Source organism: Rhipicephalus microplus, chromosome X (assembly GCF_043290135.1).
Source record: "Rhipicephalus microplus isolate Deutch F79 chromosome X, USDA_Rmic, whole genome shotgun sequence".
NCBI classification, from domain to species: domain Eukaryota; kingdom Metazoa; phylum Arthropoda; class Arachnida; order Ixodida; family Ixodidae; genus Rhipicephalus; species Rhipicephalus microplus.
In genome coordinates, this window is record NC_134710.1 from 308757078 (window position 1) to 308776326 (window position 19249).

Consider the following 19249-nt stretch of genomic DNA (forward strand, 5'->3'; position numbering starts at 1 on the left):
CCACTGAAGGATATTTCTTCGCGTTCAGCTGCGCCTGAAATCAGTACATTTTAGCTTGCATCAACTTCGCACTGAAATTGAAGGATTAGCAGTGGCTGAAGTTTTAGTAGAAGACGACGCCATGGCAAAATGGCGGTAGCAGGTGTTAACAGGTGGCGAGATCTGAATCTGGTTCAGTTGCCCTGAAATGATATTTTGCAATACGCTGTTCATATGATGTATAATGGGCCCTCGGCTTCGATCTATCATTCGCTTAAAACCACAAATTGTTTGGTGGCCCTGCCTCGGCCTCTTTTAAAAGATGCAAGTTTGTATTTTGAAGAACCACGCTTCCCACTTCTCTCCGAAGGGGAGGTAATGACATCCAGATGAGTGTTAATGCGTCATCTTTGAAGGGAGTTATATATGTGGCTAGCATTAAATAAGGATGGGCTGGAGCACAGTTGGCAAGCATTCTCAAATCATGAATGGTAGTCTACCACTATCCCTCAAGAGGAGATTAAACAACAGCTGTGTCTTACCGGCATACTTACCTGCGCAGCAAACGCGTGACAATTATTATTATTATTATTATTATTATTATTATTATTATTATTATTATTATTATTATTATTATTATTTGGCAAGTCAGTACTGGCAAAAAGGTAGTATATTTAGGGGTATACTTACTGCATCAAAGCCAGCCTGTTACAAAATTTTCAAGCCGCTCTTCTTTCAGGGTGGGGACAGCTAAAGCCCCTAAATTTTTATGTGAAGAAAAATTTAGGAACTTGAGGAACAGCCGTCAAATTTTGTTGCGACCCTGTGTGTATCTTCTGGTGCGGCGAAGTCGCACCTTCACGCTCATGACAGTGATCATATGCATTACTGAGTTTGCTGAAGCGCGCAACACAATCAAATCACATGCAACATGTTTGGCTATTTAAGCGCACGTGGCACTCGGTGACGTAAGACGCCTGTTGTTTTCGCTCCCTTCGACACACTATACGCTAACGGTGGAATGGGAGGCTCAACACCCGAGGGACCATAGTAAAGCCAGTGACAGCGTCGAGATATGCGCGCCGAGCTACCAGATGCATCTTTTTGCAAAAGCACCTAGTCAAGTGCTACTTTTAGGCAGGAATAACTTCTACAGGCGCAAAGATCGGAAAGGGAAAGAAGACAACCACCTGTTCGTGACTCGAAGCCACAAAAAAGTCCATATAGATTGCTCGGAAAGAACAGCTTCTTAGTTGCCGAAAAATTCGTCCTGGACGGGGATTCGAACCCTTTCCGGGGTAGTCGCTCTATAACAATCGAGCTAACCAGGAAGCTATAGCCATTGGCAGCGCGAGGGTGAATTCTTCGACAACTCGAATCACATGGACACAAGTAATGTAAATTAGTTTTGCGGAAACTCACAAGGTGGCAGAAGGGCTCAGAAAGAGAAAGAAGAGAACCACCGGTTCGTAGCACGAAGCCGCAACAGAAGCTGATCTTTCTGAGAAATCCGCACAGATTTCCTTGTGGTTTCGTGCTACAAATAGGTGGCTGCTTTCTTTCCCTTTCTTAACCCTTCCACCGCCTTGCGGGTTTCCGCAAAGTCATTTGCAATGCAGACACAACGATCTTAAGGTTGCCTTTATTGCGATAGAAATTATATGGACGCTCTCGGCTGGACTTCGCCGCCGGCGTCGACGTGGACGTTGATGTCATGCACCGTATATGTATACGTGTCTATATATATACTACAACGCAAGAAAAAAAATCCAGAAGAAAAAAGACTGCGGCACGTGGAATCAAACGTGGGAACTCCGCGTCGTGAATGAGAGGCGTTAACCACTGAGCCACCGAGATATATCTGCTTCAACGATTAAACGGCAAGCTATTCATATTTACCACTTACCGCTGTTGGCGGGCATCTCGAGAGAGAACTATCGTGTTTTCAGCATTATCAGCAAGATGGCGCAGTGAGCGCGTGGCGGCTAAAGCCCCTAGAACTTCGATTTGTTGCGTGCTCGTATATAGTTAGTTGTATTTGGGGTCTACTGGCGCAAGGGCAACTCAGGCCAAGCAGTGCTAAACACAACGTGTTCTATAGTTACCAATAGCTCTAAAGTTTATCTAAAAAGTCACTTCCTTTCAGAAAATTAAAAACATTACACCGGGGAACAAATGGGTCCTCTCCTAGAATGAGACTCGGGTGTATCGGTACTTGACATTTGTAAAGTTCTCCAAAGTATTTTCGTCTTTCTATTTCAATGTAAGGACGAGTGATTAGGATATGCCTAACTGTTATTGGTTGCTTGCATTTTTTGCATTGTAGCATGTCTTCCCTTTTGAGCTTAAAAGTTTTGGGTGAGGTGAGTGTGCCCAATGCGGAGTCGTCAAAGGATAACCTCTATGAAGCGTTCATTATGCTGGCACGACTTCTATTCACCCACTATGGGTTTCACTAGATGGAGTTTATTGCTTGTGCAGGAGTCCCACTGCTGCTGCCATTTTATTGATAATGCTATGCGAATAGTGGGGAAGCTGTCTTTAATGAGAATGTTCATTTGCTTAACCATTGTCTGAGCTGCTAAAGACGCGCATTCGTCTGCCTTTTCGTTGCCTGGTATCCCTGTGTGGCTTGGTGCCCAGCAGAAACGAGTCGTCACAATCTCGCTGTTTAGACGATCATGTTCAGTACATCCCCGAAAAACGGTTCACACTCTGATCTTAGATGTAATGCATTTAATGAAATTAGTGAGTCGGTGTATATGATTGCTTTTCGGTGTTTCTTTGTGATTATTTTCCGTGCTGCTTCCCATAAGGCGTATATACAATTCAGCGCTGAAGATCGATATGCACTGAGGTATTCTGACTCTGAAAACGCTTTCTGATGTCACAATCCCGAAGCCTACATGGTGTTTTGTTTTGAAGCCATCTGTGTAAACTTCTGTGTATCCTTTGCATTTGTCCTGAAGTGTGCCGAATTCTTGAATTATGTGTTCTGATCCAGTGATCTGTTTCTTAAAATGGGTCAGTGCAAAGTCCCCTAGGTGCGTAAGATCATACCATGGCGGTAGTCTCGGTGGTTTGATGGCGACACTTAGTGCATCATTACAAATATCGCATATGCGGCAATACTCTTCAAAACGTAAAATGAATGGTTTGACGAGGTTTGGCCTGTTAGGATAGTGTAAGCGTGAATGGCATTGCGTGGTGATGTCGTTGCTTATGTGGTGAGATAGTCACCCGATTCTTAAAACATACGAGAAGGTTAAAAGTACGCAACGCTGGCATAGCGGAGGTTCATTGTAATAAATGTATAAACTTTGCACCGGTGATGTTCTATAAGCTCCAGTGGAAGAACGTAGACAGAGATTGTGTAGGGGGTTCAGGCTGTGACTGTAGGATTCTCTGACCCAACCGTAAACGACAGACCCATAATCTAAGATATTACGTGCAACGGAACGATAAACCTTCAGTAGGCATAACCTACCAGAACCCCAATGCTTATGCGACAGAACTTATAATATATTAAGTGCTTTATTCGCCTTAAGTTTTACTACATTTATGTGAGCCAGAAAATCCAGTTTTCTGTCGAATGTGTCACCTCAATTTTTTGTTCTTGTTTCATAATTATATACATGTTGTTTAATGTGAGCACTGAGTCGGGGAATAATCCTCTTTTTAATTTAATCACAACAGCAACAGTCTTTTGTGTGGAAAATCGAAAACCATATTTGTCAGCCCAATGTATCAATTTATTTATGGTAATTTGAAGTTGCCTCTCACAGGTGGATAGATTAGAGGCACGAGAAGTGATCTGAAGATCATCAACATATAGAGAGTGCATTATTGTGTGTGGTGTGACCTTATTGATTGAATTCATTTTTACTATGAATAGAGTGGTGCTATAAGGACGCAGCCTTGAGGTACGCCATTTTCGTGCACAAATTTGCGTGAAAGTACACTCTTAAAAAAGCTAGTAAAAAGGTAGCAACTGCAAGCAAACAGGTAGTAACTGCAGCACTTACTACCTTTCTCGAACCATTACTACCCTTTTCGACCTGTTTACTATCTACGTTAACTAACATTTTGCGACCATTTTACTACCTATGTCAGTAAACAGATAGTAACTGGATTGAAAGAGGTAGTAACTGAATCCTTTACTACCTTTCTTGCTTCGTTACTACCTTTTCGCTACCCGGCTGCTGGCTATTTAATTCAAAACAGTGTGTGATTTCAATTCTGATAATTTATGAGAGGAATCGTCTCGTCGTATCATCTATAAATGGAAAGATTACGGAGGAGATATGTATCGATCAAGAAATAAATTTTGTTTTATATTACGCAAACGAGATATGTAAACGTCATTCTGATATTATCGAAATGAAGAAGTACAAGTTAACAAACCATAAGCAAGTGCTACACGCGTAGTTATAGACAATTAAAACAAACTTGGTAAATTACACCAAATTAACAAGACTGGCGGATCAAAATAACAAGACGGTCATCATTATTCCGGAGGACGGTCCCAATTATTCCACTGCGGCGTGTCTCCAAATAATATTGTTGTTTCGGCAAGTCAAACCTCAAAAACGATTATTACCTTTTAACCGCTGATATACTAGCTGCGCGAAGCATTCAAATGCACTGAGACTAGGTTAATAAGTACGGTTCCTTGTTTCGGCCACTGTAAATAATGCCTTTTTGAGGCCCTTTTATAATAAATAGATATGACATATATATTTCTTTCTTTTACAGGTAAAGCTGATTAAAAGACTTGTGCTACGTCCCCAAACACACGTAGTCGGGTATACTGCTTCAGATTGGCATTTGCTATAATTAATCCAGAAAGACAAGTGCTTCCCTGTGCCAGACATAAATCTGCAAAGTAGCGGCTATATATACCCTACGTGTACTTCGTACTGTAGCATAAAATGGTAGCGAACTTCTTAGGTCTATGTATTCATCGCACTTATTGCACACCAGGCAAGATTACCCGAAGTTGTGTAGTAATGAGACATTGATTGACCAATATTAGCGATGAAGAAAAACTATGCCAAAATAATGAACATGGCAGTATCGGTTGCTACTTTTTTTGAAACCTTTAAAAGTTACTACCCATGGGTGGTAACGGCTAGGGTAGTAACACTTACTAAGTGTTGGTAGTAACAGCAAGGGTAGTAACTGTTACCACCCTCGCCGTTACTAACTGCGCTTACCACCAGGGTTGTAACATATGTGACAAACCATTACTACCCCAAAGTTAGCAAGTACTACCACCTTTTTTCTAAGAGTGTACAGTGCCCAGACGCACCTGAAATGCCCTGTTAGTCTTGGAATCCGATATACAGTTTAACATTGTGCCTCGAGTGCCTCGATTAGCAAGGTCTTGTGGAATTCTGTATCGCCACGTAGTATCGTAGGCCTTCTCTCGACCGAAAAAAAACTGCGAGACAGTACTGATTGTAGCGAAACGCCTTTCGTATTTCATGCTTCAGACGAACAAGATGGTCAGTGGTTGAACAGCCTTTTTTGTATCCGCATTGATGACTATCCATCAAGTTTCTTGAATAAATAATAAAGAACATTCTGCCATTGATGAAACTTTCGTATGTTTTCGCCAGACAACTGGTGAGAGCGATTGGTCTGTAGTTGCTTGGTCATGCTGGAGGTTTACTAGATTTTAAAAATGGAACTACTATGGCAGTTTTTCACTGTTTCGGCATTTTTCCACTTTGCCATACTGTATTAAAAAATGGAAGCAGGACCTTTGTTGATGCTTCAGTAAGATGTGCCAGCATCGAGTCGCGATGTTGTCGGGGCCTACTGCCGTTTTTTTTTATCATTTGATAGCGCGATGTTGAGCTCCTGTAATGTTAGTGGTTGGTTGTAAGTTTCGTGTGATGAACCTGTGAGCGATACTTTGTGTTTCTCTGCAGTCTGTTTGTGTTTGAGGAAATTATCGGAGTAGTGGGCTGAGCGGAAAATGTTGAAAAAGTGTTCCCCTAATATGTCGGCTTGTTCTTGCACTGTAGTCTGTATGTCTGAGCTTGTAAGTATTGGGACAGTGTAGGCTGGGTAGACTCCTCTGAATTTCCTCAACGTGTCCTACAATCGCTTAGACGAGACAGTCCTATTTATGGAGGAAACGTAATTGTGCCAATATGTTTTTCACCCTGTCTACGGATATATCGCGTCTTCGTTTTAGCCCGCTTGAAGTTCATGAGCTTACTGTATGTGGGGTACCTCCTGAGGACAACCCAAGCGTCGTTTTGCAGTTTCTTTGCTTTGGTGCATTCCTTTGTCCACCAGGCATTTCGTTTATTTCGGGCATGATTTGATGATCATGGTATCGTTTCTTCTGCGACTACAAATATGATATCTGTGATTTTGTCATTTATGCCATCGATGGTCATATCTGGTGAGATGGCGTTGTCGAGTTTTGCATTCTCTAAAAATAGTGGCCAGTCCATTAGATGGATTAGCCAGTGGCATGGTTTATAGGTGATGATGGGTAGTGAGGATGGCAGTTTGATAATTGCAGGTTGGTGATCACTGCCGTACGAAGGGTCGAGGACTTCCCACTTAAAATAATTAAAAACAGATGGTGAACAGAATGCTAGATCAAGGCAACTAAACTTGCCTGATCTTGTTGAAAAGTGTGTTGGTGTGCCAGAGTTTAAAAGAGAAATGTCATTCGATAAAATAAAATCTTTGATTAGTTGCTCTTTTTGGCCCGTTTTTCCACTGCCCCATAGCGTACCATGGGTGTTAAAATCTCCTACGAGAACAAACGGTTCTAGAATTTGGGTGGTCAAGTCCTCGAGTTCTTTTAGTGTTAATTCTTCGTTGGTGGGACTGCAGATAGAGCACATGGATATGGTTTTGTGTGCAATAAAGCTGACTGCCAGAGCCTCGAGATTGGTGTTTAATGTGATTGCTTGGGTGGGAATGCCGCTTTTTATTACAATTCCAACTCCTACCGATAAACGGCTACAATGTTGCCGGTCCTTACAGGCAATTGTATACCGTTTTAGTATACGAGTGTGCTTTGCGCTCAGGTTTGTTTCCTGGTGGCAAAGTGCTATTAGGGAAAACTTGTTAAAAATGCCTTTAATGTCACCAAAGTTTTGTAGTAGGCCTCTGGCGCTCCAATGAATAATAAAAGCCATGATGAAATTAAAGGAAAGCAAATGTTATAATAATGCGTACTTAATTTTAAAATTATGGTAGGTGACATATGGTAAAAACTGGGTTCATGAAGAGCGATAACCACTTAAGTTATCGCTTGGGTTGCACCGTTATTGGGGTCTTGTCCTGCTTAGCACGCTCAAGAGAGCGCTGATCTTTTGGTGTCGATGACACCGAGGTTTTGTGGTCAATCTGTATTACCTTGTTAGAGGCGCTGGAGACTCTAGAGCCAGGCCCAGAGACACGCGTCTCGGGCTTTGATGTGCGATTGAGTCGCGGGCACGGCGCAGTCGAAGCAGGTAGGGCCGCCTTGGAAGTTGATGGTGGAGCAGCACTGGCTGTTACCACCAAGGGGGCAGGTGGAGCTGCTACGGGACCACCAGCCGCGATTCCCGTATAGGCTCCTGAAGCCGTCGCGGTGTTGCCCCCTGCCACACCGCGCTGGCATAGCTTTTCTGAAGTAAGTGTCCCAGCCACCTGCTCGCTTCAAATAAGGTTAGTTTTTGTTTGACTGCTAGAGGATCTATTTCTTTTTCTTTTTCTCAACAAGGACAAGATCTGAAATACGCCGGGTGATCGCCTTAGCAGTTCAGCCCGCGGGAAGATTCCTGACATTCCTCTGACTTGTGGTCGTAGGCGCTGCAATTGGCACAAGTTTCTTTACCTCTACAAGATTGCCAAGCATCGCCGAACCTTTGGGACTTGAAGCAGGGCATCGGGTTTGGTATGTATGGCCTGAGATTTATTTTCAGGTATCCTGCTTCGAGGGGGCTACGAAGTGTGTTTGTGCCAAAAGTTAGGACTATGTGTTTTGTTGGGAGTTGTTCGTTGTTTTGTCTGATTGTTATTCGTTGGACATTTTCTACATTTTGATCTTGGAAACCCTCGAGAAGCTCCTCGTCGCTCAGGTTCAGGAAATCTACTTGCGAGATAACACCCCTGCGTGTGTTAAGAGATGTCTGAGCTGTAATTGTGATAACCATGTTTCCGGTACTGTCTATGTCATATTGAGTTTTGTTACTTGTTCTTTCCTTTTTTTTTATAACGAGGTCTCGGGTGTTCATTTTCGATGCTTTGTATTCCTTTCCTATTGCTTCGGCTAGGGATTTCGCCGCAAAGAAAGGGGACAGTTTGCGCAGAGTTGTACTTCCTTCGCTATGCAAAACATGGAAACAGGGGAAGTTGTTTAGGTCAGTTTGGAGATTGAAGTGACATGGAACTTCAGTGCGACCTCTTTTTAGAGGTTGATGACGGAGTTGACTGAACGCTTCCGCCATTAGATAGTTCGAAAGTTCGGCAACAGCGCTGACCGCCCACAATGAGGCCCTACAAAGGGACGTGGCAGAGCTTCATAAAAGAGTCTTCACGACGCCAGTCGTACACCGCCGCTATAACCTAATATGGTACACCAAGGTTGAATGACCACACACGGTTAACCCTTGCCACCAGAAAAATTAGAAGTGACTAGAAGAGAGGAGAAGACAGAAAAGATTTTTATAAAATGAGAGGGAAGGACGAAGGTGTAGGTAGAGAGAGAGATAGGAAAAAGTGACTGCCAATTTCCCCTGGATGGGTCAGGTCAACCCAGGGGTGCCGTTTACGTGAAGCCGGGGCCAAAGGGGTGTGTCGCCTCTACCGGGGGGCCTTAAAGGTTGAATCCCCCGGCGTCGGCTCAGCCCCCAGGATTCCCTTCCCCCGGACACGGCAAAGCCACGCACGGCTGGACATGGGAAGGAGTCGAAACCCCCCTTAGCTCGGGTCAGTGGTGTCGCTACACACCGAACGCCTGCTTGCGCAGACGCCCCTGCGGGGCCGTGCTCGTATATTTCAGAGCAATTTGCTCTCTGTGGCTCTTTTACGTTGACCGATCAACCGGGGAGACTAGCGATGCAAGGGCATGCAGCTATGCAAAGCGTGCATGCCTTCGAGTCATTGGGTGCATGCATTGTTTGGAAACCTCCCACATACGTGTTATTTCGTGTGATAGTTTATTTGCTATTTCGTGGAAGGTTTAGACATGTGAGTGTAGCTCTCACGAAGTAATCACGTATGGTGGCACGCTAATTCATTGATATGTTTGCTCATTCTTTGGGCGACATAGTTCATATGTGAGATACGTCCACAAGGCGCACTTCTGAAATATGATTGCTGTGTCTAACCACTTCTCGAACCAACCACAGCTGTTTGAATGTATCAACTCTGCGCCTTCTGGCACATCATAAGGGTTTTATATGCCTCACCAAATGCTAAAATTCGCCATCAGCCACATCGCCGTCCCACGTCTACAGCGTCAACACGAGTTGTTGTTTCATTGGATGACAGTCACTGTGAATGCTCTCTGCACATATTGTGTACCCTATACACGGTGAAGCTTACACCACCAATGCGCTGAGTAAGGAAAGATAGTCGGGCTTTCCATACCAGCTAACAGAAAGGTTAGCCATAGCAGCCGCACATGTTATTTACAGTGTTATGTAACAGTAATATGTTGTTTACAGTGTAGAGCTTATTCGGAGACGCGCTTAACGATAGGTCAAGGAAAAACGGGTGCTCTCACTAACGATCACATTTTTACGTTTAAGAACATACTAAAGGGTGATGCGCACAAGGTTAACATCCGGTCGCCGCGATGCCTAGTGACTCGATTAAGGCCTGATGGCAAGTACGCGTTGCGCGTGGCACTAAACAGCTGACATGCGCTAACGCTACACTCGTTAAGATAATTTTAAAATGAGTTAGACGACTGGCGCGAACGCTCTCAGCGCGATGCCTGCTGAGCAAGCACTCCCTTCTTGAAAAAGCATCTGATACGCAGGAGCAATGCAGGTGGCGCCACGTTCGAAATGCGAGTGCGAAGGAGAGGCACGGCAAAAATGCGCTTTCATACAGCGGCCGTGGAAGAGGAGACTGAGAAGAAACGCGAGCGGAGAAAGAGAGTGTCATTACTTTACGAAGTTCTAGGGGCTTTAGCGGTGCTTCTCATCTCTCACGCGTACTTTGGCCCACGTAGAAAATAAGGCGGTGTATGCTCGATTGTGCACATTTATGGTGCAGTGGGGAGAATCGTACGTCTTGGCTAGCCTTTGACTTTCGTCGGAACGATTCTGTTGTTGTTACCAGGCGCACAAAGGTCATTGCAATTGTTGCACAACCTCCGTTTGCGAAAGGGGGGCGGTTTTCAGACACAGCAAAGTAACAACTGAGATGCTTATTCGCGTTAATTTGTACCTGTGAGTATGTTTCGTGCGTCCTTTGTGCGTGAGAAACGCGGGGCACGTTTCAATCTGCTTGCCAATGTGCGCGTGACCTTCCAGTTTTTCGCTATCACGTTCATTGCTTCGCCTTTGCGGTAAAGCTGTGTCTTTTTGATTAGCATGTTAAAAAATGCCAACTACTCGGGAGACTATAGAAGATGTACTCGTAAGCGTGAATGCACCCTGAACAAGTAATTATAGTATGTTTTAGAAGCTAGTTTCGAGGGTTTTTTTTTTGCCTATAGTCCGGTACAACTGAACAAGGCAGTGGCATTTTCCCCTCAAAGGAGGATGTACATGAGCCTCCACCAATAAACGCGCAATTAAGGTGACGTAATGCGCCGTACTACACTCTAGCCGCAGACCACCGATAGAGAACATGCCTAACATGGCCGCCCTCGCTTCGAACTGGGCCGAGCCCCGTTAGCTGTGTGCGTCTACCTTCGTCAGAGTGAATTCGAATGATTTGTGGTGGTCTGTCATGCCGGAAATATTATTATGAGCTTACAATACACAATTTGCGCCGCATGCGTTTGCTCTGAGCCGTGAGCCGGCGAAGAAAGATTGCAGCGAACATCGGTGACGCTGCGCTGCGCTTCGTCTGGAAACAGGATCCCGCGGCTACATACCGATGCAAACAAACATTGTGTGTGTTTGTTTCATGGTGTTTTAGTTGCGCCTAAGTGAAGTTACGCCGAGGAGAATTTGCCAAAGCCTGGTATCTACTGTCATAGCCTCCTAGATTTCCCTTGCCTGCCGGGTGAGCGCGAAACGCTGGTCATCTATGGCGACGCTGTCTACGTAGGGGTAAAGGTCTTCGTACTTGGCCTTTGATATTGGCAATTTTGGCATTTGCTGCTAATTTCAGAGGCTATGCCTTGTACTTAAAGAGTTGCCTGTTGAATGACGGCGTCACTTAAGTAGGGTAATTGTAGTTACGTTTACGCCTTTTAAAAAAAATTTTACGTAATTTTTGTTGCATATAAGTTCTAAAAACGTAAAAACTTTGAAAACACGCCTTCTTAGTTGACGCTACCACCATAGTTCCGATGACGGCCGCTTTCCAAGTGATCGCCGATAATCCAGCAGGCAAAGGAAATCTAGAAGGCTATGCTACTGTGAGCGGCGGGTGTGTTTGTGCACTGTGCCCCTGCGTTTCTCGTCGGACGTGGCGAAGTGATGGAACAAAACCATTATCAGGATAAATTAGAAACGCGTGCGTGGGTGACACCAACCTACGCGTTTCTCAACAGAAAAGATTTGCGACAGCAAGCTCCAACGCAAGCATTCATTGCTGCCAGCTGAGTGCGCAAATGACCGATCGGTGGCGGCAGTGTGATAAGATAGCCGAGCGTCAATGTGATATGTGGGGTTTAACGTCCCAAAACCACCATATGATTATGAGAGACGCCGTAGTGGAGGGCTCCGGAAATTTTTACCACTTGGGGTTGTTTAACGTGCACCCAAATCTTAACACACGGGCCTACAAAATTTCCGCCTCCATCGGAAGTGCAGCCGCCGCCGCCAGGATTTGATCCCGCGACCTGCGGGTCAGCAGCCGAGTACCATAGCCACTGGACCACCGCGGTGGGGCTAGCCGAGCATCAAGCAGCGCCATTTGAATATTGTGTAGCACCGTCGATTGATTGCTTTCCCCTAATGCTAACAATCAGCGACTAACATGCGCTGCTTCAGAGAATATCATTTTATTATTACGGGTCAGGCGTTTGGGAGTAGTGTTTGTTTCCTTAATGTTAGACTCAGGGCTAATATAAAATTATGATCGATTCACTGATGCCGTTACAAGCAAGCTTGGCATGAATTCACACCGCCGTGTGGCTTAAAACTCTTCGCTCACTGCACGCGCCAGCTGTAGAACCCCTGCTGTGACCCAATCGTGCATCAGTTGCGCTGCCAGCACTCGACTTGCTTTCTCGCAACACAGCTTAGCACTGCTTTTCAATTGCTTTATAATGTCGCTGCTAAAAAGTTCCTATGACAGTGAAGGCAACAGAGCCATTATGTGCTTTAAAAACAATACGATAAAGTAGGCACAGCTGCTTGTTAACCAATTCCTAATAGAATACTACTCGCGTCTGCGTTAAATGTGTGTGCGTTTTTGAGTACATTTGTTATATTACGCTTTTTTGTATTTCAGATCTGTTTTCGCGATTGCGTTTGTGTGAATATGTGAGTGCTTTCATGCCTCTATATGTTTATTCCCATCCCTGTCCTTTTGTGTTTGTTTTTACAAAGCACGCTGCAGGCACATCTTTCTTTGCAATTTCAATAACACGTTCAACATTACTGAGCCTTTTTACGGTATGTAATTATGACAACACAATGCTAGCAATGTTACTATCGTTAGTAATTGTGCTTGCATTTGCGTTACTTTCTCAAGTCAAATTATTTAATTAAAAATTAGCAACGACAACACTTACATTCTCAGTGCAGACTGGTAACAAAGCCGTAAAGGGTGCTCCGACTACTGCTATTTCACTAAGGGTTGCGGCATATTCGACGGTGGTTGCCTGAACATGCATTTTGGGCCTCAATAAGCTAATGATGTTTTCTATTTCTTCTCTTAATTACATCAGTTTTGTGATCCAGATAGCCAAAAGAAACAATGCAGTCACATAATTGTGCTTTGGCATACAAGCTGCAAACAGTGGCTGCCAGTTTCATATTGACTGCTGCTATTTCACCAGCACTGGCTATGACAACCAGGGCCGGATTAACAGTGCTCCACGATGTCTGAAGAACGCATGGATGGCCTGGCATTTCTGTACGTCCACAGAAAGGTCGACATCAGCGTGACGGAAGTTATTGACCACTCTTCTAAACTTCCTCGCCGAGTCAACTTTGGCCTTTGATACCAAAAAGGAAAAAAAAACAGCGTAAGCGACAAATGAAAGAAGCTACCATTCCAGAGTTAAAGTGAATGAGCCAGTAATTATGACAGAATATTACTGTTCATCACCTTTTAAAACCTTGTAGTTATTGTAAGTTTTAACAGTCGACAACACGACGAGATATAAACATAGGAATACGAGCATCAGGTGAATCTTAACAGCTAATCGACAACTTCATCTTGTTCACTCAGAGGTCGGCATACGCGGCGTTATCGAACAAATTCAGCTATTGGGCATCATCTGTGGCTTTAATTTATTACTTCTTTTCCTCATTGCTTGTCGAACTATACGCGACACCTGTTTTTACATTCAGTGCAGATATATGGTTCGCACTGTCAAAACACTTTTGAAATACTTTTTTCTGCGCTATTCCTTTACAGTTCTGTACATATGGTGCGTCCGCGACAGCAGCTTCACCCAATGACATCACACTTTCTGCGATTGCATGGCATGTTCTTTTGCTTTATTTTGGACATTATATAGAGTGATCCTTGCTTGGTTATCGACATTGATTGCATACTTAAATGCACGTTTGCAAGCGCTTGTGTAAGCATATTGCAAACTGTGTTTTCGGTGTACTATATTTCGCCCGCGATAGAAATTCCCTTTTTCATTCTTGTTTTTTTCCTGGCCGCAGCATGAGTGCAAAATGTAGTTGTCCTGCAATAATGCAGGACAACTACAAGTATCTGCAATAATGTAGTTCTCCTCGTCTTGTTTATATTGTGGGCTGAAGTTTTTTCGTTATCAGGCTCTCTTCTTGAGTTTAAAACTGAAGCAGTATGAAAATTTACATGATTCTCGTGATATTTTCTGTTCATTTTACGCTAAAAACACACTATTCAGAAAATATTCATCACAGTTATTCCTATAAAGATTTTGCGGGCATGCAAAATTTTTTATGAAAAAAATTCTTTCTCGTTTTCGATCGTGTGCAGCATTCAAGAAGTGATTTGCAGTATCAAATACAAATTGTCACTGAGAATGCATCTGTTATCGATGTACTTAGTGTTTCGAAAAATTCAAAGAGGAGGCCGAGCTGCGACGTGAGCCCCCTCCCCCGCAGAACAAAATTTCTGGATACGCCCGTGCATTCAGCGTATGGTATACTCGTTTGGACAAGCGAACTATGCGGAATATGAATATTTCGCCACAAACTGATGTTTCCGAATAAGTGGGATATAAGCCACATTTCCTGGAAACCGGAACTTCCAATTTGTGGGCGTGCTGACACCCCCTGTGAAGTTGGTTGCCCCTCGTGGCCCACCTGCCTCGCGCAGAAGCCGCTTCCAGGGGTCGCAACTATCGCACGGTAGGCAGCGTTGTGTTCGCGAGTTGACCACCACTATCATCACCATCATGATTGTTAGAACGGTTGCGCCGGCGGTGATCCCTGGGGGCAGGCAAGCCTTGGTGGTGGCAGAGAGAGTTGAGCTAGCCTCTTCTGGCCCCGGAAACTCTCAAGTTCCCGCGATGGCCGTAGAGGACGAAAAATCGACTACGTCGAGTTTTGTCATGTGCACGTATAGTGGAACTACTAACTCATCTTTTAGCGGTCAGATAAGTTATTGTGCATTTTCCCTGTTAGGGGCATTTGACGCCGTTGAAACTTCTATTTCCGAATGTATGAAAAGACCGTTAATAAAGTAGTTACCACGTCCCTTTTCATAAAAAAATTGAATAAATTTTTTGTATTATTTTTACTGTTATTACAAAAGTGGTGACTGTTTGAGTTGAAATATTGAGATTATCCTGACGCTCGAAAAGCAGCAGCCCATCGGCATCGATTGCGTTTCTGTCGGATAATTTGTTCAAATTGTACCGCGATTAGCCATGCTACTTTTTGACCATCGGTATTACGGAGCTCGGTTTTAATTCAGCTTTAATATATCAATGCGAGCTTGCAAGTGTGTCAGACCGCTACGACGAAGCGATCACGCCTAAAGGCTGTGAACCATCTCAGCTGCTGTGCTTCACTGACGTCAGCTGCGCTGCCTCCTGCGTGAAAATTCAACGCCGGCAAATCGCTTGGAGACTGCCTACGAAGATGAAATAATCATGCACAATGTGGGGTTGTTCGTCGGGGAATGAAAATGCGCTGCTTTGCATCTAAACATGTCCTATTTTTTTGCAAGCCCTACAGTTTTTCATTTCATAAGGCTTTTCAACTTGTAAGTTAATGAGATTGCGCGGTCTCGAAATGGCGAGCGAGCGCCACGCTCTTGGAGTGAAAGGAGACAGTAGACATGGTTGGTGCAAACCAAACAACTTACACACATTTATTCAACTAATTTACAACGACAATATCGTCCGCCGAATCGATACATCAATCGTAATTAACACACTAGGACATCCGTACACTCTACTACTGTACACTCCATGACAAACACAATGACACGACAAACATACAATAGCAAGGTTCCTTTTGGCGTTGTATAAATGGTTGCCAGACTGGAAGGGTGGTTGTTGCCAGACTGCCGCTAAATTTGGCTAAAAATTTCCCCTTGTAGCTGTAGCTTCTTTGTAAGAGTTTGGTGCTATCCGCGGTGCATTTCTTGGCTGAAAATTTTTCTTCTGTAGTTGTGGCTTCTCCGTAAGAGTTTGGTGCTATCCGCGGTGCATTTCTTGGCTGAAAATTTTTCTCTTGAAGTTGTGGCTTTTCCGTAAGAATTTGGTGCTATCCGTGGTGCATTTCGCGAGTGCATGAGCGACGCTGGCCTTTTTGATTAACGGAATGAACCGAGCCTAGCAGAAGTCGCGCGTGGTGCTGCCGTGCAATTAAGAGGCCGTTTTAATTCCGTTTTAATTAACGGAATGAACCGCGCATTACAGAATTCATTTTATTTACGGAATGAACCGCGCCTAGCAGAAGTCGAGCACGGCGCTGCTGCGCAAATAAGAGGCCGTTTTCATTCCGTTTTAATTAATGGAATGAACCGCGCATTACAGAATTCGTTTTATTTATGGAATGAACCGTGCCTAGCAGAAGTCGAGCGCGGCGCTGCTGCGCAATTAAGAGGCCGTTTTAATTAACGGAATGAACCGCCCATTACAGAAGTCGAGGCGCGTTCTCTTACTGTGTGCGCAGCTGTGCGATTAAGATATCGCGTCTCAGTATTAGGGATGACGGGGAAAACTGAATAGAGTCGCAGGAGGTGATGTGCTGCCCCCCTCCCCCCTTACTTTTCTTTTTTTTTCTCTCTCAGCTGATTGTGTCGCGTCGACCGCGCGCTACGACGGGGGCGCTACGTTTCCCTTAGCTGTGTCAGCACAAGACATCGTTCGGACTCGTATATACATGTGATGAATAAGCGTTACAAGGCTGGTTAATCTGGGTATGTCGGATATGCTACAGCTATGTACGCCTGGAAGGCTGCTTTATCGAAGCAGATGGAGCGAATTAAGCGCGACTTGCGCGTACCTGTAAATGGTACCCGGCCGACGAGCTGCCGTCGCTTACAGGGCCCCACCCACAATAAGCACAAATTATCTCTCAGCTCAAGAGCACAGTATAAAACAATAGAGTGGGTACATAAGAATAAAATGGAATAGTATGTCTCACTACACGCTCATCACTCACGATATGGCAGGGATCCCTGAACGGGATATCGGCGAGCGATCACCTTCATTAATCGAAGGAAAGGGTCTTTCATGTTGAGACGTGCAACGACCAAGTACGTCTCAAGAGGCAAAAAAAGGAGCCATGCCCCTGTCTACCCTGCATCGTGAGTGTCCCGCGGAGCTGCGACAGCTAGCTGTTTCCTGCAACCGTTGTACCTGAAGTGTGGGTCTGCTCGTTTTTTTGCCGGGGCGATTGTACGTGACGACTTACTGCATCCTGGGTCACCATAATTAAGCCGAGGTCCTTGCGAATTCCCCATCACTCGGATGTCGGCGGTGGCTTCTGTGCTGTTCCCGACTGTCAGCAGGCCGAACTGCCGCTCGAAGCGATGGCGTCTTCGACAGTCCAATAACGCGACGGCTCCTGAAATGGTGGCAATGTACTTTGCACAACTAACGTTACGGCATTTCATAAGAATCACGATCCTAAAGCTTAGGGATTGCGACCGAGATAGAGAGGACCAAATAAGGAAATTTAAGAGGTTTACGTGAGCAAGTTTGGCCATGTCTCGACGCCCAATGCACCGAGGTGGAGTACGTGCCTTGGGTGGTGTACTGTTTACGTGATACGTGGGTCACATCACGTAGCATCACGTAACGTCGTTCGCACTCCCGCTCAAGTCACTGTTGCTGAGGAGAAGGAGGGGCACCGAAGTGGAAGTGGAGTACGTGACCTAGGTGTTGTACGATTCGAGGCGTCTTCGCCTATCCCGTATTTTCACACATATGCTCGCGTCGCGTCGGCGCCGCGACCCACCCCCTCTTTCTCTGCAGACACTCGCGTCGCGTCGGGTCGGCGCCATGTCAACCAACGTTAGAGGTACAAAAAGTTTTTTTATGTTTTTTTATTCCAGATGTCTTTGCCCACCCCCTCTTTCTCCGCAGACACTCGTGTCGCGTCGGGTCGGCGCCATGTCAACCAAGGTTAGAGGTCCAAAAAGGTTTTTTATGTTTTTTTTATTCCAGGCGTCTTTGTCCATCCCGTCTTTCTCCGCAGGTGCTCGCGTGGCGTTAGGGCCATGGCCCATACACTCTTTCTCCGCAGATGCTCGCGCCACGTCGGCGCTGTGACCCACCCCCTCTTTCCCCGCTGATGCTGCATCACGTAGGCACCCTGTCAACGTTAGAGCCCTCTATCACCCTTTCACCTCATGACCCTTATAAAATGCCGTAACGTTAGCCATGCAAGCTACACTGTTACCAGTTCAGGAAGCGTCTCGTCATGGCCACGCCACGGATACACCCCAGCATTGTCGAAATCGCCGACATCATAAGGTACCCTTCCGCGGAAGAGGCGTTCCTTCGTGAAATCGGACTGTCGCCTGCGCCATCGCTTCGACCGGCAGCACATTCTTCCTGGGACGACGATGTACAGCGACGAGTTGGCGAGTTGGCCGCGTACCAGTGCATACCCAGACTCGTAGATGCAAACGGAACAACGCTAAACTTGGACTGGCACACCCTGAACCACAGTGTCAACTTCGTTGATCCTATGACAGGCGCCAACACGCAAAAGATTGAAAGTGAATGGCAAAAGGTCAAGCGCCGTCTCGTTCGCAACAGCATCAAGACGTCTATGTCACTTATGCCGTCTCACCTCGCCTGGCTTTGGTGGAGATCAATTAACGCACGTCCCAACGTGAAAGATCCTTTTCTTCGATTAATGGAGGTAATTGCTCGCCGGTATCCAGTTTAATTGTGATTAGCGCGTAGTGAGACATATTGTCATTTTATTCTTATGTTTATGTTGTCATTATGTTTTATTATTACTATTGTCATCATTATGTTTATTATGTCATTTTATTCTTATTGTATACAAAGCTCTTGAGCTGAGAAACAATACACATTCATTATTTGGAATTTTGGTAGTTTGTGCTTATTGTGGGTGGGGCCCTGTAAGCGACGGTGGCTTGTCGGCCGGGTCCCATTTACAGGTACGCGCAAGTCGCGCTTAATTCGCTCCATCTGCTTCGATAAAGCAGCCTTCCAGGCGTACATAGCTGTAGCATATCCGACGTACCCCGATTAACCAGCCTTGGAACGCTTATTCATCACATGTATACACGAGTCCGAACAATGTGTCTTGTGCTGACACAGCTAGGGGAAGCGTAGCGTCCCCCGTCGTAGCGCGCGGTCGACGCGACACGATCAGCTGAGAGAGAAAAAAAAAGAAAAGTAAGGGAGGAGGGGGGCAGCGCATCACCTCCTGCGACTCCATTCAGTTTTCCCCGTCATCCCTAATACTGAGACCCGATATCTTAATCGCACAGCTGCGCACACAGCAAGAGAACGCGC